The sequence below is a fragment of the Stegostoma tigrinum genome, chromosome 7 (genome assembly GCF_030684315.1).
Source record: "Stegostoma tigrinum isolate sSteTig4 chromosome 7, sSteTig4.hap1, whole genome shotgun sequence".
Taxonomy (NCBI): domain Eukaryota; kingdom Metazoa; phylum Chordata; class Chondrichthyes; order Orectolobiformes; family Stegostomatidae; genus Stegostoma; species Stegostoma tigrinum.
In genome coordinates, this window is record NC_081360.1 from 21768533 (window position 1) to 21793450 (window position 24918).

The following is a 24918-nucleotide window of genomic DNA, read 5'->3' on the forward strand; positions in this document are numbered from 1 at the left end:
GGAGTTTGCACATTCTCCCGGTGTGCGCGTGGGCTTCTTCTGGGTGCTCCAGTTTCCTCCTACAGTCCAAAGATGTGCAAGCTAGGTGGTTTGGCCATGCTAAATTGCCCACAGTGCTCAGGGATGTGTAGATTAGATGGATTATAGGGGATGGGTCTGGACTGGATGCTGTGAGGGTCAATGTGGACTTGTTGGGCCGAAGGGGCCGTTTCCACACCGCAGGGATTCTCTGAATGAATTTCGAAAGGTTATGAAGTTTTCACCTCAACTAACCTCAGAGGTATTGTTCCCTTCCAAACATTAAGTATTCCTGGTCTTCCACTTTGGCACCTTCTCCATATCCACTCTACTCAGACCTCTCTGTATATCATTTTGCTTTGATTTATTATTGTCACATACTCCTAGGTACAGCGACATTTTTTGTTTTGTGTGCAACACAGGCAGACCATACCATACAAAGTTCATTACGGTAATACAGCAGAGCAAAGTATGCAATGTTACTCCTGCAGAGAAGGTGCACGAAGAGTGACACACTTAAATTTAAAATGTGAAACGTTCATTCAGAAGTCTGATGATAGCAAGGAAGCAGCCGTTCTTGAATCCATTGGTTATGTGTTTAAGCTTTTGTATCTTTAGCCTCTGGAAAGAGATTGGAAGAGTTCTTTGATTATTTTGGCTGTCTGCCCGAGTTAGCGAGAATTATAGATGGAGTCAATGGATGAAAGGTTGGCTTGCATGATAGACTAGGTAACGTTCACAACTCTCTGTAGTTTCGTAAGGCCCTAGGCAATGAAGTTGCCATACCAAGCCATGATGCATCATAGAAAGCATTCCATCTAGACGCATCTCTAAAAAATTGGTAAGTGTCTTTACAGACACGCCAAATTTCCTTAGCCTCCTGAGGAAGTAGAGGCATTGTTGTGCTTTCTTGACCGTAGCATCAAGATGGGTGGGCCAGGACAGATTGCTGACAATCATCACTCCTAGGAACCTGATGCTCTCAACTAACTCCACCATGGCACCATTACTGTGGACAGGGGTGTGCCCTCTACCTTGCTTTCTGAAGTCAATGACCAGCTCTTTTGTTTTGCTGACTTTATGGGAGAGATCGTTATCTTTACACCATGCTACTCTTTTCTGCATGCTATCGCGTCATGGTGATGTTGCCGGCAAACTTGTAGATGGAGTTAGGACAAAATTTGGCCACACAGTCACGAGTGTCTCGGAGGCTAAGTGTGCAGCCTTGCAGGGTGCTGGTATTTGAAGATTATTGTGGAGGTGTTGCTGCCGACTCTGACTGATTGCGGTCTGTGGGTCAGAAAGTCAAGGATCCAGTTGCAGAGGGCGGAGCAGAGACTTAGGTCTCAAAGCGTGGAGCTTAGTTTGGCTGGAATTATGGTGTTGAAGGCGGAGCTGCAGTCCTTGTTTTCCAGATGTTCCAGGGATGTGTGAAGGGCAAGGAGTTGGTGTCTGCCGTGGAACTGTCACGACAGTAGGCAACTGCAAGGGATCAAGGCAGGCTGGGAGGCTAGAATTGATGTAAGCCACGACTAACCTCTTGAAGCACCTCGTAATTGTAGAGGTCAGAGCTACCAACCAGGCAGTAGTCATTGAGGCATGCCACATGAATTTTCTTTGGCACCAGGATAAAGCTGGTCTTCTTGAAGCGCGTAAGGACTTCAAACCATGGTAAGGAGAGGTTAAAGATGTCAGCAAATACTACTGCCAGATGGTACACGCAGGATCAGAGTGCACACAATCAGGGACTCTCTCTGGGCCAGTCGCTTTCTGTGGGTTGCAGTATTCTGCAAGTTTCAATGAGATCCTCTCATCCTTCTAAACTCCATTGTGTACAGACCCAGAGTTCTGAACTGTTCCTATGGCAAGCTCTTCATTTCCCGAATAATTCTCGAGAACCTCCTCTGAAAGCCCTGCAAGGTCAGCACATGTATCTGACCAAATGCAGACTGACCACAGCCCTATTCAGCCTCAACAATACAACTTTGCTCTTGTATTCTAGCCCTTTTAAAAATGAATGCTAACACTGCATTTGTCTTCCCACCTGCCAAACAAACCTGCACGTTAATCTTCGAAAAATCCTGAATGAGGATTCCTAAGTCCCTTTGTGCATCAGAATTCTGAAGCCTTTCTCCATTTAGAATGGAGTCTACACCTCTATCCTTCCTATGAAAGTGCATAACTTCACACTTTTCCGCATGGAATACAATGTGCCAATTCTGTGTCCACTCTCCTAGTCTATAAAAGTCCTTCTGCAGCCTTCCTGCCTCTTGAACACTACTTGTCCTTCCACCTATCTTTGCCATTTGCAAACTTATCAACAATGCCCTCATTTCCTTTGTCCAGATGGTTAATGTATAAGGTGCACAGTTGCAGCCCCAACATTGACCCTTGCAGAAGTCAACTAGTCATCAGCTACGATCCTGAAAAAGACCTCTATCACTCTCTCTGCCTTCTGCCAGTCAGCCAAATCCTCTGTTCATATCAGTACTTATGCCCCAATACCAGGGACTCTTATCCTATTTAACAGTCTCCTGTGCATTACCTTGTCAAAGAACTCATGGAAATTGAAATACATCACATCCACTGGTTCTCCTCTTGCCACTTACTTCTTATCATATCAATGAATTCTGACAGATTTCATGACACCCCCCTGATGACACTGTGTTGATTCAGCCCCATGTTGTCATCACTTCCAAGTATTCTGCATTTTCATTCTTAATGATGGTCTCTAAAATTATTCCAATGACAGAGGTCAGGCTAACTATCCTAAAGTTTCCCATCTTCCGTCTCCCTCCCTTCTCAAACAAGGGTGTCACTAGGTCAATGTCCTAAAGCTCCCTCCCCAACAGCACTGTGGGCACGCCAACATAAAAAAAGATTTAAGGCAGCTCACCATCACCTTCTCAAGAACTGAAGCGAGGTAATAAATGTTGTCCCAAACAATGCTAACCATATCCCATGAGTTAATGAAACAAAAGTTATGCCCGATATCTCTGAACCAACATCACTAGAAACTACAAAATCTGCTCACTATTATGTAGCAGTTTGTTGGTGCCTGATATCAGAAAATTAGGTCACTGTTTTTCCCATTTTTAATTGTAAACATGCTTCAAAGTTACTTCATAGGCAGTTAACAGCTTTGGGTCTTAGAAGGCCTGCAGAATTACAAGTTTTCCTATGTGGCTTTATTGCAATTTATTTTGTGAATTACACTATTGTGAAGCACCTTCCAGTGGTTTTCTACATTAGAGATGTACAAATGCAAGCTAATGTTATTGTAGAATACTGTAAATGCCTGAATAAACGCACTCCCACATAATTTCTTCATAAGCCAAATGCAAATAGTCGCAGATTCGCTGGGCACAAATGTGTTGAAATTACAAGTGCTTTGACAAATTGCTTCATGTGGAATGACATTTAGAAATTTTTTTTCCTGATTCTAGTTTTCTAACAATAAATTAATGAATCCAAAACAATATTTACATGCAACATTTTAATTCTGTTAACTGCAACAGAATTTTTTTTAACATCAATCTATTGTGCTGGGATAAGTTAAAACAAGGATTGAAAAATTTGAATCCATTAAGTATCAGCACAACAAAAGTACTGGCTACACCCTGCAGCAAGTTCACATGATAGCTCAGGAGCTGCCCAAAAGAAATACAAAGGATAAACAATTCAGTCCATATGTCAGACAAATTCAATCCTTTTGTTTAGCACACCAGTTAGTTTATATTAAGATGAAATCATCGTCACCTAATGAAATATGAAAAAAGAGACAACACAGATAACGATGTTAGAAAAGATAACCAATAATCCTTTCCTCCAAGGGTCATTAGTACAAAGCAAAGCTTTTAGTGCTAGATCATTGAAGAACTAATTTTAAAAATGTTGGAAGAGAATTATAGTCAAATGTTTTATTATCCTTATGAATGGCAAAAATAAGAATTAGTACTTGAACATTGTTGATTGGAGAAACAGAGGAGGATGAGAGCCAGGTCTGATGGTTGTTAGATTACAAGGTGTAGAGCTGGATGAACACAGCAGGCCAAACAGCATCAGAGGAACAAGGAGGCTGACATTTCGAGCCTAGGCCCTTCATTAGAAATGAGGGAGAGGAAGGGGGTTCTGAAAGAAATAGGGAGAGAGGGGAGACGGGTAGAAGATGGATAGAGGAGAGGAGGCAGACAGGTCAAAGAGGCGGGGATGGAGCCAGTAAAGGTGAGCATAGGTGGGGAGTTAGGAAGGAAATAGGTCAGTCCAGGGAGGATGGACAGGTCAAAGGGGCAGGATGAGGTTAGTAGGTGGGAGATGGGGGGGGGTTGGGGCTCGAGTTGGGAGGAGGGGATAGGTGGGAGAAAGGACTGGTTAGAGAGGCGGGGACGAGCTGGGCTGGTTTTGGAATGCGGTAGGTGGAGGGGAGATTTTGAAGCTTGTGAAGTCCACATTGATACCATTGGGCTGCAGGGTGTGGTGGGGCTAGAGGGGAGTGTGGAGCGAACAAGGGATTCATGGAGAGAATGGTCCCTCCGGAAAGCAGATAAGGGTGGGGAGGAAAAAATGTCCTCGGTGGTGGCGTCAGAGTGCAGATGGCAGAAGTGTTGGAGGATGATGCGTTGGATCCGGAGGTTGGTGGGGTGGTACGTGAGGACAAGGGGGATTCTGTTTTGGTTGTATTGCAGGGAGGGTGTGTGTGAGGGATGAGTTGCAGGAAACACAGTCGAGGGCATTATCAACCATTGATGTGATGGCAGGTGGGGGGGGGGGGGGGGGGGGGGAGGAGTGTTGGGGGGGGTTGCGGTCCTTGAAAAACGAGGACGAGGACATCTGGGAGATGTACGGGCATGGAATGCCTCATCCTGGGAGCAGATGCGGTGGAGGCAAAGGAATTGGGAATAGAGGACGGCATTTTTGCAGGAAGGTGGGTGGGAGGTGGTGTATTCGCGGAAGCTGTGGGAGTCGGTAGGGTTGAAATGGATATCGGTTTCTCGGTGGTTCCCAGAGATGGAGACAGAGACATCCAGGAAGGGGAGAGAGAGAGAGATTCGAGATGGTCCAGGTGAACTTAAGGTTGGGGTGGAAGGTGTTGGTGAAGTGGACGAACTGTTCAAGCTCCTCATGGGAGCATGAGGCAGTGCCAATACAGTCACCAATGTAACAGAGGAAGAGGTGGGGTTTAGGGCCAGGTGTAAGTACGGAAGAGGGATTGTTCCACATAACATACAAAGAGGCAGGCATAGCTTGGGCCCATGCAGGTACACATGGCCACCCCTTTGTCTGTAGGAAGCGAGAAGGATTGAAAGAGAAGTTGTTGAGGGTGAGAACGAGTTCAGCTAAGCGGATGAGGGTGTCAGCAGAGGGGGGCTGGTCCGGCCTGCGGGTCAGGAAGAAGCGGGGGGCCTTTAGGCCATCTGTATGGGGAATGCAGGTTTATAGGGACTGAACGTCAATGGTAAAGATGATGTGTTGGGGACTGGGGAACTGGAAGTTCTGGAGGTGGTGGAGGGCATGGGTGGTGTCACGGATGTAGGTAAGGAGTTCCTGGACCAAGGGGGAGAAAATGGAGTCCAGATAGGCGGAGATGAGTTCGGTGGGGCAGGAGCAGGCTGAGACAATGTGTCAGCCAGGGTAGTCAAGTTTGTGGATTTTGAGAGGGAGATAGAAGCGGACAGTGCTGTTAATCAGTTCCATTTGTCCAATTTACAGTCTACTGGTCAGAATCTATATCGCATAGCCATGTTCAAAATACATAGATGAAACGAAGTGAAATGCCCTGAATAGCAGCTTCTCTAATCACAGGTTATTCCTGGATAATAAAATGTGAGGCTAGATGAACACAGCAGGCCAAGCAGCATCTCAGGAGCACAAAAGCTGACGTTTCGGGCCTGGACCCTTCATCATCCTCTCTGATGAAGGGTCCAGGCCCGAAATGTCAGCTTTTGTGCTCCTGAGATGCTGCTTGGCCTGCTGTGTTCATCCAGCCTCATTTTATTATCTTGGAATTCTCCAGCATCTACAGTTCCCATTATCTCTCTCACAGGTTATTCCTGGCCCAATTTTGCTGATGGCTCAGCTCAAGCAATCCTATCGACTGTAAAAGCAGGAGAGGAATATTGTGTTTGAAGCAGCAGTGATCAGATCCAAGGTTTCAATCAGCACAATGCCTGAACATGGAGCATCTAGCGGAGGAGACTAAGTGAGTTTGTGTGTTCCTGGGCAAGAAAAAAGACTTGCTGCAACTGGTTGGGTCGACTTCAAAGTTGCAAATGGAAGGCAAGGCTTTGCCCTTTGTGGGCACAGGCCTCAAAACAGTCTGCTGTCAAGATGGTGGATTCAAGGAGAAGTGCGCGACAGCGTGCGAGCGTGAGCACGAGCGGGTGAGCGAGGAAAACCTGCTTCTGTCCTGGATTCTTGTATGAACTGTTCCAAGGCAAACTTTCAGCTTGGGCAACCAAAGGCAAGGTCAGATGTAGTTAAAGTCAACTTCTAAGATTAATCCCACTCCATCCTCTTCCCACTTCACTAACAGCCTGATTTGAGACACAGATGTTCTCTGCTACTTAAAACAAAATGGAAAAAGATGTTCTATTAGTTATTTCTGCTGCACTGTTTCTAAAAAAAAATACACCACTCTAGATGTGGGTGTCACTGGCTATTTATTAGCATACATTACCTATCCCAAATGCCTAGCAGTTGCATTGCTCTGGGCCTCAAGTCACTGTAGGCCAGGCCCGACAAAGATGACGGATTTTCTATCCCCAAAAGGATATTAATGAAGATCATTACGCAATTAATGTTAAGCTAGTTTCAACTTCAGATTTTTAAAATGCAAATTTCATTCTGATACAGTGGGATTCAAACTCGTAGATCAATACCCTGGCGTTCTACATTAACAGCCCAGTGAAATTACTACTGTGCCAGTTTGTATGCAGGTACAGAAGTGAGTAATAAAGACAAGTGAAATGTTGGTGTTTACTGGGAAAGGAATGTAAAAATACAGAAATTTCACTGCAGCTGTATGCAGTATTAGTGAGGGCGCATTTAGAAATCAGATTCAGTTATTGAAAATTAAAGTGGGAAGAATGGTATTCAAAGTTGCTCAAAGAAGGCTCGCTCAATTTATTTCCCAGGGCGAGTCACAATCTTATAAGAAAGGTTGAACAGGTTGGGATTTTACTCATTGGAGATTAAACAGCAAAACAAGTATTGATCTTCTTGAGGGACAGATTAGAGTTAGGTGTAACAGTTGAAGAACAAGCTTGCCATTTTAAGACCAAAGATGAGGAGGAATGCTTTCCGAGGGTTGTTAATTGGTGGAATTCTCCTCCAGAAAGCAATGGAGGATGGGTCATTGAATTTATTCAAAGCAGAATTATAGACAGGTTTTTTTCAAAGGCTGTTAGGAATAGAGGTGGCGGGGGGCAGACAATGACAGAGCAACAACCATAGATAGATCAGCCATGATTTTTGTCAAAATCACAGAAGTGGCGTAGTCATGCTAAGTCACATGTTCTTACAGGAGTCTCCTCCCATTTTCATCCACCACCTAAATGCAAATGGTATGGTCATTGTAATATGCTGCTTGTGGGATCTCACACAAGACTGCAAGCAGACAATCAATTCCGATGATTGATCTTGCTTACGAGATGACATCTTTCCCTTCCTCAATGGGTAGGTCCCCATGAGAAACTCAATTAAATTTTACAATTATTTGATGCATTTCAAAGCCGATTATAGAATTATGCAGCATGGAAACAGACCCTTCGGTTCAACCACTGCATGCTGAACATAATCCAACCTAAGCTAGCCCCACCTGCCTGCTCTTACGAGAGCAACTGGGTGCAGCGTGATAATTGATCAATTGCTTGTCATATCCCATATGATTCAGCCAGAAACGTTAGTAAAATTATTTATTCTCTCTCAGTAATTTTTTTTTCTCCCAAGCTTTAAATGTTTAGTTTAGTGTGGGGAAACTTGGCCAGCATGGGTGAATTGGATTGAACGATCTGTTTTCATGCTGTACGAAAAGAGAGTGTGCAGGACAGGAAATGGAAAAAGGAATCCTGGTAACCGGCACGCTATGTTAGCAAGTGGATATTTGCTGTGTATAAAAGAAAAATATAATTAGAAAATCGGTCAGCCATTCGACGTCAATGTCCGTATACTATTGCAACTGGACTTTTACGTCTTAATTCTAAAAATAGCATGCTGCAAAATATAACAACATGAACATTGCAATAACTACCAAGCTTTAGTCACTTCCTCAAATTATTTCAAGCATGACAGTACAAAATGATTTAACAACATTTTCAAGCAATACTGAGCAGCGAGAAGAGAGAACAGTCAGCAACAAGATCATCGGAGGCCAGGTAAAGAGGCCTAACACGTCAGCCTATGACAATAGCAAATACGAAGTGAACTGCATTCAGTTATGGGGCAGAGCTGGAATGGTGTAGAAGGCTATAAAACCAAATCTAATCTGAATTCCTGCTTCTGATAATTAATTAGTGATTCCAGTTAAAAGACCAGTACCCAAAGGTCAAATTTGGTCCACTGTGCTGCTGACCAACCATTTCAACACTGAATAATGTCGAACATTTCTGGTCTATTCAAAAGCTTAGGATTCAAAAAATGTCCATAACAACTTTCACATTATATAAACCAAAGTTCATCCAGAATCATTCTATCATGTTTTTACATGTATGGAGGCCTATTCACACATCACCCTTTTTCTGATGATTTTGCCAAACTCTGAGACAATTTTCAAATTCTTATCCTTGTTTTGTTATTGCTGCAATATCTCACCTTACCTCCTCCTTACAGGGCTCAGGGACCTCTGTGTTCCAATTCTAGCTTAAGCACCATAAATTCTAAATTCCCCGCTCTCTGCTGCCTTAACCACAATCACATCATTAACTGCTGTTTAAGTGCATCTAATTAGTTGGAAAGTCATGATAATGTGAAAGAACCTATTTAATCTAAGCCTTCCTTGTTGATTTCTGGATTTCCTCCAAGGACGCGAGATGCAGAAGTCTAAAATACTCCCCAAACCATACATTTTTGATCACGTTACCAGAATTTGTCCAATTCTTACAAGTGTGTGATGGTCGAACTTTGTTGGATCACGTATCTACGGAAGTTTCAATAAGCTAGAAATGCTATATTGATGCAAATTGTTGCTGTTGTCACAACAGCAAGTGGAAGGCCGGATGCAAAGCGAGTTTGCGGGGAGTACAATTATAGTTCCTGAATACAACGTGTTAAGCATGGCAGCATTGCAGACATTTAAGATTATTAAAAGAGTGGTAAGGTAGAGATGTTTTCTTTCAAAAGCCAATTGTGCACACAAAGTTCAACGGAAATCAGGGGCTTTGGCCCAGTAGCTGCCTTGTATTAATCAAATGATTAATTACAAAACTGGGATTGATAGGTTTTTGTTTGGTAAAGGTACTGAAGATTACGAAAGCAAGGTAAGTACATAGAGTTAGTTAGGATGTATAGATCAGCCACAATCTATGAGATAAATGCCAAGGTTGTGGTCAGTTGGTGTTTTAGGTGTGATTCAAAGGACTATAACAATGAACATTGGCATTTGTTATATGAAATATTCCAAATACTAATAAAGTATGCAAAACCAAACATGAAATGGAATATTCAAAGGGAAGAAGATGGAGATGGACATCAGAGAGAACATTGTATTGGTCTGAAACTTTTTGTAATCCAATGTGTTGGTGTCAGAATCTTTCATTAGTGCTGCATCACATACAACTTGTAGACTGACTAAAATGCAACCCAGAAACAGAATAAATAAAGGAACGGAACAATGTTAAGGGAGCTGGGAAATAAATAGAGGGGGGAGGAATGGGACTGGGACTGGGGAAAGGTAGGTGGAATGGTGACGGGTGAATGCAGGTAGGGAGTGGTGGGACAGATAGGTAGGGAGGGAGGAAGATGGACAGGTTATGTCAGTGACCAATCCCCACTACTCACTACTTGCATCCACCTACCTGCCCCCCAGCCCCACCCATCTTGCCCCTATTTATTCCCAGCTTCCTTCCCCCTCCCCAGTTCTGATGAAGGGTCTCGACCTCAAACGTCAACTTTCCTATTCCTCTGATGCTGCCTGATCTGTATTCCTCCAGCTCCATACTGTGTTGACTCTGTGTCCTATAACTGCAGTTCTTGCTATCTCGGAACAAAGTTTAGGAATTTAAGAGGTTCACTGCTTTCAAATTTAGGATGACCACACCCCAAGATCTGTCTAAAAAAAAACAATAGTCATTCTTTGTAAAATAGCTAGAATCAATCATTTCATTAGCACTGATACAGGTCATTGATGAAAAATACATAGATGAAATGGTATACGAAAAACTACAAAGCTATTATATTTTGAAAATCTAGAATCTAGAAGAGGAAAAAGTAGAGTCGACATGGAGAAGACGCATCCACTAGTGGGACAGACTAGAGCCCGAGGGCACAACTTCAGATGAAAGGATGACCCTTTCGAATGGAGAAAAAGAGGAATTTCTTCAACCAGAGGATGGTAACTCTGTGCCACAGATAGCTGTAGAGGCCAAGTCTTATTTGAGTCCGAGTTAGACAGGTTCTTGGTTAGTAATAGGATCAAGGCTCAGACAGTAGCACTGGTAGTAAATGTGCTTCTTGAAAGAGATCACAAACTGTTGAAATGAATCCTAATAATAGAAAGGTGGAAATCATACAGTAACAATCCAGAAAAATGCACAAGGTAAGATGATGGGTGTAGCTCAAAGTCAAATAGACCAGGAAAAGCCCATGTAATTGGCTTGTGGCTAACAACACTTCCAGTGGGCACACTGGAAATTAAATAAAAACAAAAAGAACTGTGGATACTGTAAATCAGGAACAAAAACAAAGTTGCTGGAAAAGCTCAGCAGGTCTGGCATTCAGGTCCGGTGACTGGGAAAATGTCTATTTATATGCAGAAAAGAGGGAGGTGAGCGGGGTAAGGAGTAAACAATAGGATAGAGCCCAGAGACACAGAGACAAAGGAGTTGCTAATGATCAGGCTGGGAGGGTGAATAGTTGTTAATGGGGACTATTAGTGACTAACAACAGGGGGGGATGTGGAGTGGCAGGCTATGTGGTAACAAGGCCTGGGGTGTGGGGTGGGGGCCTGGTACACAGGGGAGTTTAGGCCCTAAGGTTATTGAACTCAACATTGAGTTCGGAGGGCTGTCGGGTCTCCATGCAGAGAGTGAGGTGTTGTTCCTCCAGCTTGCACTGGGCTTCACTGGAACACTGTAGCAAGCCGGAGACAGATATTGGCCAAGGAGCAAGGTGGTGAATTGAAGTGGCAGGCAACAAGTAGTTAAGGGTCTTTTTTGCGAGCAGAACATAGGTGTTCTGCAAAGCGGTTGTTTACAAAGTCTACGCTTTGTTTCCTCAATGTAGAGGAGACCACATTGTGAGCAGCGAATGCAGTCGACTAGATTCTTGGAAATGCAAGTGAAGTGCTGCTTCACTTGGAAGGTATGTTTGGGCCTTTGGATATTGGGGAGGGAAGAGGTAAACGTATAAGTGTTGCACCTTAGTCGGTCACAGGGGAAGGTGCTGTAGGGCTGTGAGAAAGTGTTGGGGGTGAAGGAAGCATGGACCCAGGGTGTCCCGGAGGGAACGGTCCCTGTGGAAGGCAGACAAGGGAGTGGAGGGGAATGTGTCTAGTGGCGGCATCTTGCTGGAGATGGTCGAAATGGTGCCTGATGATCTTCTGGATGTGGATACTGGTGGGATGGTAGGTGAGGATAAGGGGAACCCTATCGCAGTTATGGGAGGGAAGAGAAGAGGCGAGGCCAAAAATATGGGTCAAACCCAATTGAGGGCCCTGTCGACAACGGAGCTGGGAAATCCTTGGTTGAGGAAGAAGGTGGACATTTTGGATGCTCCCTTGTCGAAGATCGCCTCATCCGAACATATGCAACGGAGTTGGAGGAACTGAGAGAACGGGATGGAGTCTTTACAGGAATGGGGTGTGAGGATGCATAGTCCAGGTAGCTGTGGGAGTTGGTGGGTTTGTAATGGATATTAGTGGCCAGTCTATCCCCAGAAATGGAAGCAGAAATGTCGAGGAAGGGAAGGGAGGAGTCAGAGATAGACAGGTGAAAGTGAGGGCAGGGTGGAAATTGGGGTCAAAATTGATGAAGTTTTCCAATTCTCGATGAGAGAGGGAAGCAGCACCAATGACATCATCGATGTATCGGAGAAAGAGTTGTGGGTGGGGGCCGGAATAGGACTGGAATAAGGAATGTTCCACGTACCCCACAAAGAAAGAGACTGGCATAACTCGGGCCCACATGGGTACCCATGGCAACCCCTCTTACTTGAAGAAAACGAGAGGAGTTGAAAGACAAGTTGTTGAGGGTGAGGACAAGCTTGGCCAAGTGGAGGAGGTTGGTGGTGGGTGGGAATGGTTCAGGTCTTTACTCCAGGAAGAAGTGGAGAGCCCTTAGACCCTCCTGGTGGGGAATGGATATGTAAAGGGATTGCACATCCAAGGTAAAGAGGAAGTGGCTGGAGCTGGGAAACTGGAAGCTTTGAAACCGGCGTACGGCATCAGATGAATCATGGGTATACGTGGGTTGGGATTGGACCGGGGGTGGGGGGGTGGGGGGAGACTGAGTCAACACAGAAAGAGATGTGTTCTGTGGGGTACGTGCACACTGAAACAATAGGTCCACCTGGACAGTCCTGTTTGTGGAGTTTTGGCAAGAGATAGAAATGAGCTGGGCAGGGTTGAGGGTCTATTAGCTTGGAAGCTGATGGGGGGAGATCACCGGATGAAAATGAGATCCATAACCGTAGTGGATACAACGGCCTGAAGTACCATGGTGGGGTCATGGTCCGGGGAAGGTAGGAGGTATCTGAGAGCTGGCGCTCAGCCTCTGCAAGGTAGAGATCAGTATGCCAGGCAACAAGAGCACCACCCTTAAATCGGCAGGCTTGTTGACAAAGTTAGGGTTAGATCTGAGTGCACGGAGTGCAGTCAAGTCGGATTTGTTGAGAGGGGCAGTGATAATGAGGCGACTGATGTCATGTCGACAATTCTCGATGAAAAGATTGAGTGCAGGTAAAAGGCCGGAAGGTGGGGCCCAGGTGGAGGGAGAGTGCTGGAGTTGGGCAAAGGAGTCTGTGGGACGGGGAGGCGGACCGAAGATGGATAGAGGAGAAGACAGGTGGAGAGGAGTGTATAGGTGAGGAGGCAGGGAGGGGATAGGTCAGTCTGAGGAGAACGGACAGGTCAAGGGGGCAGGATGAGGTTAGTAGGTAGGAAATGGAGGTGCGGCTTGAGATGGGAGGAGGGGATAGGTGAGAGGAAGAACAGGTTAGGGAGGCGAGGACGAGCCAGGCTGGTTTTGGTATGCAGTGGTGGTGGTGCTGGTGGTGGTGGTGGTTGTGGGGGGGGGGGGGGGGGGGGGGGGGGTGGATTTTGAAGCTTGTGAAATCCACATTGGGAACCCTGCAGCCCAATGATATCAAACGGAATATGAGTTGCTGTTCCCGCAACCTTCGGGTGGCATTGTGGTGGCACTGCAGGAGGCCCAGGATGGACATGTCGCCTAAGGCATGGGAGGGGGGAGTTAAAATGGTTCGCGACTGGGAGATGCAGTAGTTTATTGCAAACTGAGTGTAGGTGTTCTGCAAAGCCATCCCCAAGCCTCCGCTCGGTTTCCCCAATGTAGAGGTAGCCACACCGGGTACAATGGATGCAGTATACCTCATTGGCAGATATGCAGGTGAACATCTGCCTATGTGGAAAGTCATCTTGGGGCCTGGGATGGGGGTGAGGGAGGTGGTGTGGGGGCAAATGTAGCACTTCCTGCGGTTGCAGGGGAAATTGCTGGGTGTGGTGGGGCTGGAGGGCAGTGTGGAGCAGACAAGGGAGTCATGGAGAGAATGGTCTCTCCAGAAGGCAGAGAAGGATGGGGATGGAAAAATGTCTTTAGTGGTGGGGTCGGATTATAGATGGAGGAAGTGTCGGAGGATGACGCGTTGTATCTGGAGGTTGGCGGCGTGGTACGTGAGGACTAGGGGGAATTCTCTTTTGGCAGTTATTGTGGGGGAGGGGTGTGAGGGATAAAGACTGGATTCACTACAATTTAAAACAACAATGGAAATACTCAGCAATCACTGTCAAGCAGCATTCTGTGGAGACCATTAACATTTCAGGTTGAAAAGCCAAAGACCTGAAACACAATCCAGTATTTTGATTTTATTTCAGATTTTCAGCATCCACAGCATTCTGCACTGCAGTTTTAACCTGGCAGATTTTCTTTTTTGGTTGACACCTTTAGTGGAAACCACAATTTTTCACTAAGCCAACCTAGCAATGAAATGGATTTTTATTAAAATAAGCCACAAAAGGTATTGTTAAAAACTTTTAAAAGATAATTTTCCTCAGTAGGCAAAAAGACCAATACATCTGTCTCCAAATGTGGATCTATTTTCCCCACGTAGCCATCTCCCCAATTCAGTGACAATCCCGCAGCTGATCCTATTACTTGTTTGTGGAGGTGTTTTTTTGCTGAGTTTCACGCACATTCAACATACACCCTACCCACTGAGTGGATCTGAATGAGGCTCAACAGTCAAAAATACCTGCTTCAATTCTTGAGCACTGGACAACTTTCTCACTCCTACCACTCTTCACTCACCCAAACAAATAGCCGAGTCAAAATGAGGCACGATAGCTCAATGAAGATTTCACAATACATCTGATTTATGGTACAAACAAGCCATATGCAAATTTATTTGTAAAACGTTCATGGAACCAGCCACAACTGAAAGCAATGAAAACCACATGTACAACCTGAGACGCACTGCTCTCTTTAACTTTGTGAATCATTTAGCCTGCATGAACTGAGATGAGGTTCGTGACCAAACAGAATTAAATCCTTGCATGTGACCTGAAGAATAAGTGACTTCAACAGGGTACAGTTATGAACTTGATTCTACCAGTCAAATGCTTCATTCTAAAAACAGTTAATGCCAGCAAGGATGCAAAGCTTCAGAGATATTCCATCTAGGTTAGGAGAACTTACAAAGGTGATTAATTAATTTATTGTCACGTGTCGAAGTGCTATATAGTGAAACGCTTGGTTTAATGCAATACAGCAAAGATGTACAGATCAAAAAGACTAAGACAGAGCCACACAGGTTACATTGCACAGGTTGTGAGTGAGGCGAGATCAACATTAGCAAGATCAGTATTATTTGAGGCTAGAGAGTCCATTCATCAGTCTAATAACAGGCAGGAAGAAGCTGTCCCTGAACCAGTGGAATTTAAAAACAAACAGAAATGACATATTTCATTATTTTAAAAGAAACTTGGTAGTGAACAATTTTCTTCTCCCCTTGGATAGAGCAATGCTATTGCAACAAAGCTCACGGCTTGCACCAATTCGCAAGAGACAGAAAGCAGAAGTTAGGCATATGGAAGGAGGTAAAAATACCAAAGGGACTTCACCAAAACTGCCTAAAAGTCTAATATCCATTAGCATCTGGTCTCTAGTCTCTTTTTTGATCGGGAAATGTGGTTTAACGTAGTCATGTTGTTGAACAAAATACAAGTAAAATGGGAAACTGATACTTCATTTTATTAGTGGCCTACTAAATTTTAAAGACTGTCCCCAGTTAGCCCCAAAAATCAAACCCACATTAATGCAGCAAAATCTTGAGCAGGACCGGGATAGATTGGCTTCAGTGTCCCAAGTAGGGAAATAGAGAAATATAGTAGTCCAAGGTATTTACTCCTGACTGCAAATCAAGACCACAGCAAAACAAAAGAAAAGTTTGGATAGATACTGCACAGGAATAGCTCAGGAATATGCTCAGATCTGATATCCTGCCGCCCAATTCCGGGTGAAATAGCTGTTGAGCATTTATGCTTTCTGCTTAGAAAGGAATGGCCACTTGGGAAAGAGAACAAAAATTAACAAGGAATAAACAGTTTCAGAAAAAGGATAGGAGTGGGGGGGTGGGGCATATTCCCACGTAATTGATGCCACATATCAAATTCAGTCTCCCAAATAATGCTAAATCATAAGATGAATGAAATAAATGGACGCCAAGGGTCAGATTTTGGCTCCCAGGGTAGATAATTTGCAGTGGTTGTCTCAGGTTTAAAAACATGCCTAAAACACCCAATTTTATTTCCAGAGTTGGGATGTGTGTGATGGATAAGACACTGACAAGAGATTTATGTAAATAATTTATTCTAATGACTTAAAGATGCCAATCAAAAAAAAGTTAAAAATTAACTGCAGTTCTTAAAACTATGAAGCCAATGTTTTTTTATTTGTCTGGGCACTCAGCCAGGCATGATGATCTCATGTCAGTTTCTCAATGTTCACTTGGAGGAGGAGGATGTCTGAAGTGTTTGAAGCTTCAAAGTTATTGAAACTTTACTGGTCAGTGTGTTTGACACTTTTACAGGGCTGTAGGTACAGCCATTTACATCTCCAAAAAAAATGATTTGCAAATGGCTGTTTAATGAGCATAGAAAAAAAGTTCCTTGAGTTGGCACGACTAAGCATGCTAAAAACTTTCAAACTTGCCCTTCAAAAGATTCCGAAATCCAGAATATTATTCCTGAGGAACCATGAACCACAAGACATGCAGAAACAGGGCCAAATCCATCGAAATTACAACAGGGAGTTGGCTAACGAGTGCCCACTCCTTCTACCTATATGTTTAATCCTGGTCAATAAAAACTGGGGGCAGGAATCTGGAATCAAGCATTGCACGCCATTTTAAAATATCTCCAGAGGCATACAGATTCTTTGAAAATCTCGACTCAAGTCTAGCCATGGATTGTAGTTATTTGCAGATCTAATGCAGTAATGATCAGAAAATGTGTGATGGGATAAAATTACAAATTGTACACCAAAGGACAAGGTTCACCCAAATGCTAATTTACAAAATTAGCCCAGATACGGGCATTTAGATACATATATTTTTGGTGTGCTATTAAACTTTATTCCTGAAACTAATGACCATTGCCATTGTGGGCTCCTCTTTTTAAAAATTCAGTTACAGGACGTGGGCACCGCTGGTCAGCATTTATTAGCCATTCCTAATTGCTTAGAGAGCCACTAAGAGTCAACCACATTGCCGTGGGCTCTGGAGTCACATGTTGGCCAGGCCAGGTAAGGATGGCAGTTTCCTACCCTAACAGACATTGTCCATTGTTGGAAAAACCCATCTGATTCACCAAAGGTTTCATGGTCACCATTAGACTCCTAATTCCAAATTTGAGTTTAAATTGCACTACGACAGCATTCAAACTGGTGTCCCCAGAACATGAACTGGGTCATTGGATGAACAGTCTAATCATAATACCATTGCATCTTGTCTCCCAGTCTCAACCTTGTACCTGCTCACTCTATAAACCAAACATACATCTGCAAGAAAATGAAAAAAAACATTGTACAATACTCTGTATAAATCAAGTCATTTAAGTTTAGGAAACAGTTAAAATACTGCAATTTCACAGTCAAAGGTAAAAGGAGATTGTAATCCAAAAAGGAGATTAACAATCCAGATGGTCGACCTGCAGCAACTGCCTGCATGGGAAAGCAAGGAAATTGGAACATATAAATAAACACTAGACTTTGCCACTATGAGGATAATAATACTACAACAAATCCCGTAGTTATATTACTGTGGGAACAAATCTATTTTTATTTTCACTCATTGATTAAATTTATGGACAGATTATGCAAATATGTATATTCAAAAAAAACCCCAATAATGCAAGATCTGAATCAATTCTTAGTTTACAGTCCTGATCTCATCAAGAAAATCTCTATGGATTTTACAGACTTTTGTAAATTTCAATGCTGTCAAGCCATATATTTTACTTACCTATCTATAATTTAAATCAGTTTCACAGTGCATAAACAGAAAGGCCACCATTTAAAATAGTCACTTTTAGCCTGTAGAATATGATCCTCCAAATATCTACTTCCCCAACAATCTAAATGCAAAAATAACCACATTTAAAAATGTACACCATGAATGCAGTGAAGAATTCCTTTTGGAGTTCCTCTAAATAAATACCTCATTTTTGAAAGTAGCCTGAAAAACATGCTTCCAAAAAAAAAGTACCAATAATTACCAAACGCACACTCCCATTTCACACTGCTGAATCTGTAATTATAGGGAAAGTCTGGGAAAGCAGCTTGAAACAAAACTTTACCAAAAACTAAGCTTTCTACAGGCACAATTCAAGTTTCTTCGGTCTCTGTGAATCTGTTTCCATGCTGTATGACTCTATATGTTTCCTAAATCAAACTGTTCAGAGATATTATCACACACCTCTAGAGCAAGTAGGATTTGAACCTCGGCCTTATGATTCAAAGGGACACTACTACTACTACTACTACTACTACAGCACAAGAGCACTACAATTGGTCAACTTCACTTGAAAGTATAGATGATGCTTTAACAGTTAGCACTGTACTAAACCCAACATCTCAGAATCACTTATACACAGTGAAAAGCACAGAAACTGAGAAAAAGGAAAGGGAAATGAGAGACTGGTTTAATAAAACCAGGCCAATAAATATGTCTGCAAACAAAAAGATACATCCAAACACTAATTTATAAAACTAGCCCCGATATGGATATTTAAGTACACACGTTTTTGGTGTCCTAACGTGGGAGACCTAGGATCAGAACCAATGGTGAGTTTCGAAGCGGAATTCATAGAATTGGCACAAACTTGCATTATTCAAAACTTTAACATAATTAAACATTTCGAAATGTTTCATTGAAGCTTGATCAGAACATTTGACACCATGCCACACAAGGGTCTGTAAAAGTCAAGGAATGTTTTAAAAGGGTGTCATAAAAGGAGAAAATCGTAAGTTACACATCGCCACTAGGTTATAGTCACAAGCTTTTGCAGCACTATGCTCTCTTCACTTGATGAAGGGGCAAACTTGATAATTAGACAGATCAAAAGATCACAGAAGTGGTGTGAGTGGAGTGTCAACATGCTGAATGATTGGTCTCTGCAGGTGATCAAGAGTGTCAGATGGCGTGACTGAAGTGTTAACAATTGAATAACAAGTGAAGTGATGACATATATTTATCTCTGTCTCAAGCAATTAGATTATAAATTATTAAAAATAAGACATTGCTGAAAGCAAACCAAATGACTGCTTGCTATTTTGGCCAGATCCTGCAATCGGAAACTGTACAAACTAATTAAAAGGTACAGAGATCATAAGTTAAATCGAGGTGATGGTGTCAAAACAGGACAGTAAGGAAGATTTTACAGAACAGTAATGGTAGGGTCACATGTAGCATGCATGAACCCAAGATCATGGCTGAGGCCATTTTCACGTGTATGGAACTTGGCTATTAGATTAAATGATGCTGTGTTTTTATGTATCTCGAAGGCTGCCTTAGGAGGACATTCACTGGAACATCGGAGGCTGAGTGGCCTTGATGCTCAAGTGTTCCCTAACTGGGAGGGATCATTCCGCAACAATTGCAGTCAGTTTCCATTATCCGGTGTCTTAGAGCCTGCATGGTCTCGCCAATATACCAAGCATCAGGGCATCTTTGCCTGCAGCATACGAGATAGACAACGTTGGCCAAGTCACACGAGTATCCGCCGTGTATGCAGTGGATGGTGTTGATAATCTGGTCTGGCATGTCTTGCAAAAGTTGCAGTGGCAGGGCTGTGTGGTGTTGTGGTTGATATTGTGCTGAAGGCTGGGTAGTTTGCTGCAAACAAAGGTCTGTTTAAGATTTAGTGGTTGTTTGAAGGCGAGAAATGGAGGCGTCGGGATGGTCTTGGCAAGATGTTAGTTGTCATTAAATGACATGAAGGCCACGAAGAACATGGTGTAGCTTCTCTGCTCCATGGAAATACTGGACAATGAACAGTACTCTATCGTTCGTTTCTTGTGTCTACCTTCTATGGAGGTCACTGTGGTTTTTCACTATGGCGATCAATGAATTGAGCATCATATCTCATTCTTATGGGGACATCTTTAGGTGCCTGTCACTTTCCTCCATGTCTGAGTAGATCCTGTGTATGTACAGGGCTTGTCTGTAGGGGATGGTTTCTTTAATTTATTTAAAAGGTGGAAGCTAGAGAAGAGCAGCTGGTAGAGCAAGGTACTGAGGTGTCCATCACTGATGGAGATGTGTGTGTCCAAGAATGAGACGGATTCTGAAGAGTAGTCCACAATAAGTCTGATGGTGGATGAAACTTGTTGATATCATTGTGTAGTTGTTTTAGTGATTCCTTGCCATGAAACCAAAAGGATGAAAATGTCAATGTTTCTGGTGTATCAGATTGCTAGGAGGTCCTGTACAACAAAGTCATCTTGGTTGAACTTGTACATGAAAACGTTAGCATTTTTATGTGCAAATGTGGCTGTTCAGTGTGTCTGCATGTTGTCACAAGTGAAGACGTTGTGGCTGAGGATGAGGATGAGGTGGATGTATTATAGGATGATGATGTCTAGAAATTGACAGTAGTTGCCTTTGAATACTGAGGCTGTTGCATTGATGTTGTCATCGTAGGGGATGCTGGTGTACAGTTCCAAAGCTGCCATTGTAACGAAGAACGTTCTGGTTTGACTGGCCCGTGGGTGCAGAGTTTCTTTAAAGAAGTCTGTAACATCACAACAGAAATTGGAGGTTCTTTGTGCAATGGTTTTCAAAATGCCCTTAATGTAGCCAGAGATTCTCACACTGCCTGATACAATGGGATGTACAGGTGTGTTGACTTTGTGTGTCTACAGAAGGCAGTAGAAGTCTCCTATGTGAGAAGTACATGGCATGAGGGGGCATAGAATGTTTCAAAGGTCTTAAATCAAAAGGTTTCGATCAGTCTGTTGAGTTGACAGGTGTGTTTTTTGGTTGGATCCGCAGGTAGTTGCTGTGTTGTTCCTGGTTGTTCAGTTGTCTGTATACTTCTTTGCAGTAGTCTGTTCTATTCTGTATGATGATAGCTCCTCTTTTGTCTGCTAGTTTGAGGACAATGTTGTGGTTGGCCTTGAGAGCATGGATGGCGCTGCATTGCACTTGGATGACATTCTGCGCTATCTGGTTAGCGCAGCTGATGAATCTGGCATCTCCCAACAGATTCAGCATACGTTAAGCCTAGGGCAGCAGCCTTCTAGAGATGTTCAAGTTGGCTCTCTCTTTAGTTGCTTCACTGCAGATCTCTCAGTTGACTGTTCCAGTTCATTGACTGTCTCACTGAATGACAACACGATATCAACAAGTTTTATCCCACCAGACTTACCATGAACTACTCTTCAGGATCAGTCTCGTTCTTGGATACATGCAACACCATCAAGGGTGGACAGTTCAATAACCCACTCTACTGCAAGCTCAAAGCTGCACTTCTCTAGTTTCCACCTTAAAATGTATTAGAAGAATCCATCCCCCCGGGGCAAGACGTGTGCACACAGAGGATCTGCTCAGAGGAGGAGGAAAGCGGCAGACACCTAAAGATACTGAAAGATCCCCCTATAAGAACCGTATATGATGCTCAAATCAACAATCACCAGCTCCAACGTGCCACAGTGAAAAACCTCATTGGCCTCCTCAGAAGACAGACACAGGATATAACCGATAGTGCTCTTCATTGTCCAGTACTTGCCCAGAGTGGAGAAACCACACCATGGTCTTCACAGCCTTCAACATCATCAACGACGAACATCTCACTAAGATCATCCCTATGCCTCCGTTTCTCGCCTTCAAAACACCAAACCTTAAAACAGACCATCGTTCACTGCAAACTACCCAGCCTTCAGGACAAGATCAACCAAAACACCACACAACCCTGCCGCAGCAACCACATGCCAGATGATCAACATGCATACTACCATCACACGTGGGGACACCACCCACCATGTACATGGCAGATGCTCATGTGACTCAGCCATCAATATCATATGCTGCAGGCAAGGGTGCCCTGAGGCATGGTATATTGACAGGACCATGCAGACGCTAAGAAAACAGATGAATGGACATCGTGCAATAAATTAACAAACCAGAGAATGTTACCACCCAGTCGGGGAACTTCAGTGGTCAAGAACATTCAGCTTCCGATTTTCTGGTAAGCGTCCTCCAAGGTAGCCTTCAAGATGCAACAATGCAGAATCAGCAAGCAGAAACTGAAAGCCAAGTTCTGTACCCATGAAGATGGCGTCAACCATGATCTAGGGTTCATGTCACACTACATGTGACCCTACCATTACTGTTCTATAAGATCTTCCTTACTGTCCTGTTTTGACACCGTCACCTTCATAACTTCTTATGATCGCTTTACATTAGTTTCTACAGTTATGGACAACTTGTTGCCTTGACTAGACCCTCATCAAGTGACTCATAACTAGCATGTTATGCCAGTCATTTGGTTTGTCTCCAGCACCATTTTTAATTATTTGTAATTCTCTTTGCCTCAATTAATTAGACAAGTCATCTCTTCACTTGTTATTCAGCTGTTGATACTTTGCTCACACCGTCGGACATTCTTGATCACCTGCAGAGACCTATCATTTGGCCTGTCGACACACTATTCACATCATTTGCATATCTTTTGATTTCTGATTATATGGTCTGTGCCTGGGTGCTCTCTTACTTCACCTGAAGAAAGGACAGCGCTCCAAAAGCTTGTGATTTCAAATAAACTTGTTGGACTATCACCTGAGCTCGTGTGACTTTTGACACTGTCCACCCCAGAGCAACACCAGCATCTCTACATCATAAAGGAGAAAGGCACAGAGGACTTCAGGGAGGATGTGTCAGTTCAGAGGTCAGAGCTAGCTGAAGGCATCACTGCAAAAGGAGACATGATAGAAAGCACTTAATAACAAGTGGGAAGGTAAGAGAGAGAGAAAACAAAAATCCCTCTCAACATGTACAAGTAATGCCACAGCTAAGTAATGAATCTCATGAAAAAGCAAAAGCTTTTTTTCAATGCTGTATCAGCAGTTATTAAATTGCTTTACCCCAAAGTGAAAAGCTGAGAAAAGTGAAAAGCTGAGAAAAGTGAAAAGCTGAGAAAAGTGAAAAGCTGAGAAAAGTGAAAAGCTGAGAAAAGTGAAAAGCTGAGAAAAGTGCACTATTACAACCCAAGCTTCAACTAATGTCAAATAAACAGAGATAATGGGAACTGCAGATGCTGGAGAATCCAAGATAATAAAGTATGAAGCTGGACGAACACAGCAGGCCAAGCAGCATCTCATCTGATGAAGGGTCTAGGCCCGAAACATCAGCTTTTGTGCTCCTCCTGAGATGCTGCTTGGCCTGCTGTGTTCATCCAGCTTCACACTTTATTATCTTAATGTCAAATAAACATCTGTTTTTAATTAATCTGCCCACATTTAAATTTAGAGCTGCACACATTGAACCTATAACAAACGTAACTATAACAAATTGCTGTTTGAGAATCAGTTAAGTTTTCAGAAAGTGTCTCAAGTTTTTAAACTGCACATCTCAAATGTTTCCTTAGCAGGACTCCTAAAGAAGGAGCAAATGATAAGAAGCCTGATCCTTAAGCCAAGTGTTAGGTCTCAGACCCCTAAGGAAATGCAATGAAGTAGACGATCATAAAGGAAGACTGCTAGCAGATGGTGATAACTGTGAATGAGACAGAAAGGCTGGCTTGAGACCAGATGATGTGGATTGCTGCTGTGCAAAGGCTGTCAGGGCTAAAACATTCATGGTAGAACCATTAATTGAATTAGAGCCATTAACCACTTTAGTTTATCTTCCAATCCTCTCCCAATCACTTCTTGCACTAAATATTAAACCACTGTTAAGTTATGCTACTGTAAAATCATAGGTAGATTCCAGGCTTAAACAATTATTTTCATAATAAATAGGACGCATTCTAATAAACTGACCGTTGCCAAAGAAGAGGCGCTAGGGTCACTTATAAATCATTCAATCACTATTAATACATGATCACCATGCATCAACTAAATAAGGTAACTGTCAAGCTGTTAACAGCCACCTGGAGTACTGCGTGAAATTTTGGGCATCTCATCTACTGAAAAAGGATGTATAGTCTTAGCAAGATGATGCAGTGTAGAATCACCACAACAATACCAGGCTAAATGATTAAATTATGAGGACAAGTTGCACATGCGAGGCTTGTGTTCTACAAATTACAAAAGACTAAAGGGTGATGAATTGAAGGCAATTTTGAAGTTGATATGGTGGTTAGAGAGGGTTGATAGAGTATAACTATTATTACACCCGGTGGGTGAGCCTAGAACAAGAGGTCATAACTGCAAAATGAGTTCTATGGCATACAGGGATGATGTCCACATAAAACAATAGTAGAAACCTGGAGCTCTTCATAAAATGCTGTTGATTAATATCCCTTTTGTTTGAAAGTGTGCAGCCTTTCAACTTTCTTTTGCAGTGTTACGCATACTAAGCATCTAAAGGGAGACAAAATTTGTATGATCTTTGAAAACACGTGTAAATAGGAGGCAGCACGACTTAGAGGAAACATCAGTGTTGAAGCAAAGTCAATTCAAACTTTTAAAAACATTTTTAATTGATTATACAGTAGAAAAAATTCTAATAAGGCAAGAATATTGAGTGTCATGGAACCAAAGTGATAGAGTTAAGTTACAAATTAGCTTTAATCTAACTGCGTGGAAGACGAACTTGAGATGTGTTGACTAGTCTCCTTATCTAAACGTGCAGCATTAAATGTCAGTGGTAACTAGCATACATGTTCAAATTCTACAATGCTTTAAAGTGTTAACAAGTGTACATATTAAATTTTCAAACAATGGCAACTGATGTCCCTTACCAAATCAAGACCGAATGCTGTATTTTCATGTCACCAGTTTTATAAATTTACATCAT

General features: G+C 42.9%; 1 protein-coding gene across 3 annotated transcripts in view; it reads right to left on the reverse strand.

Annotated features, from left to right (window-relative positions):
* Positions 1–24918, reverse strand: part of hdac4 (histone deacetylase 4) — a 532576-nt gene that overhangs the window by 504709 nt on the left and 2949 nt on the right. Inside the window, exon 2 of one of the 3 annotated variants that reach the window (XM_059647104.1) lies at positions 22738–22869. The exons of the other annotated variants lie outside the window; for them this stretch is intronic. The gene's annotated coding sequence lies outside the window, so the exon portion shown is untranslated. The remainder of the gene's footprint in view (positions 1–22737; positions 22870–24918) is intronic. 3 annotated transcript variants of the gene reach the window in all.